Source organism: Hipposideros armiger, unplaced genomic scaffold, assembly GCF_001890085.2.
Source record: "Hipposideros armiger isolate ML-2016 unplaced genomic scaffold, ASM189008v1 scaffold_2331, whole genome shotgun sequence".
In the NCBI taxonomy this organism is placed as follows: Eukaryota; Metazoa; Chordata; class Mammalia; order Chiroptera; family Hipposideridae; genus Hipposideros; species Hipposideros armiger.
The window spans coordinates 3,585-5,065 of NW_017733669.1; the positions used below are offsets into that span (position 1 = coordinate 3,585).

Here is a 1,481-nt window from a genome sequence, read left to right on the forward strand (position 1 = left end):
ACCCTGCCCAATAGGGACCTTGGACACAACCCCCTTTCCAGGTGGATTTTATCAGTAGTTGAGGGTGAATAATCACAGTGAGATTCCTCACTTTGAGGGAGCCTGGATGGACAGAATGCAGAGAAGGCTCTGTGAGAAAGGCAGAGCATCCTACAGAGCTGACCTTGACTCTAATGAGAAGGGAAAAATAAGTAGTTGAAAAAAAACTCGCTAAGCAGGAATATCAGAAGTAGAGAATTGAAAGTGGCAGATTCTAAACCCATCGATTTTAGGAGGAAAAGCAGACACAGCATGTGACTCAGGACAGAATGCTTACCTGAGAAGTAGCCATTTCGGCTCTGGGTTGTTTCCTCAGGTGAAGTTCTGGGGAGGAATCACATCTGCATCTTGAGAATGTGCCCACAAGGGCGTCAGCTCAGACCCTTCATCTACTTCCTCCAAACTGACAGCCAGAAGGACCCTGAAATGCTGAGAAGGTCGCCCCTTTCTGTCCCTTCTCACAGGTCAGGGAGAAGAAGCTCCTAAGTGAAGACAGAACTGTCAGTTTTCTCTTTCCTGATTCACATGCTCTCCCCTTCCACAGATGTCCACAAATTCCTACAGCAATGAGAACGTCGGATGCTCTCCTGCCCCCCACAAATGCAACAGAGCACCTTGTTACCTCTCCTTGACCAAAGGTTTCTCTCAACAGTCAGAACTGTGTCTAGGAGCCCCCAGCTAATCCCTGGCCAACCTGAGAGTCACCTGAACACCTCACTTAACAATAATGCTCCACCCAGACCACTTATCCAACTCCCAGGGGGAGGGCACAGGTGACATCACTGTTTAAAACTCCCAAGTGACCTAGAAGGAACCCTGAGGGGAACCATTTAGCTTCAATGAGCATGCAGGTCCCTGGGGGATCAGGACCCACTCTAAGGAGATATGGTTCTGCAGGTCTGCAGGGGGCCCAGGAAATGGCATCTTTAAGTCTCCTGGGGGTGATGACCTGCTCCCCAGACCTGTTTTCTGTCACACTGGGCTACAGATCTCAGACTTCATCTCAGACTCTGCACTCCTGAGAGCTCAGGGGAGTGTGGGGGGTTGGCGTGGGAAATTCTAGAAGGGCTGGCTTCCCGGGTGTATTTCCTTCCTGTTCTCCAGGAAATCACAGAGAATTAGTTAAAAACCATAAAAAATGAACACATATTTTGGTGCTGAAAACTTGTAAACAAGAGTTAGCTATAAAAATACACTGATCCAATTATTTCACAGTTAATAGACTGGCTCCGTGGGAACCGAGTTTCAGGTCTGTCCGGTCCACCCTTCCACATTTTCAGAGAATAAACAAGGGGGACTTAAGGGACAGCTAGTTGGTAGCTCCCAGCTCACTAATTTCACAAATCATGTAAATTGAAGACAAAATCTGCTGAATATCAAAATAACTCACCACACTAGGTTCTCAAGCGGACATCCTCACCAAATGCACACTGAAGTGGCCT

General features: G+C 47.7%; 1 long non-coding RNA gene across 1 annotated transcript in view; it reads right to left on the bottom strand.

Moving 5' to 3' along the window:
- The window catches only part of LOC109378641 (uncharacterized), a 7,956-nt gene that overhangs the window by 3,544 nt on the left and 2,931 nt on the right, over nucleotides 1-1,481 (bottom strand). Inside the window, exon 2 of the long non-coding RNA XR_002123032.1 lies at nucleotides 317-521. This is a non-coding gene — a long non-coding RNA (uncharacterized LOC109378641). The remainder of the gene's footprint in view (nucleotides 1-316; nucleotides 522-1,481) is intronic.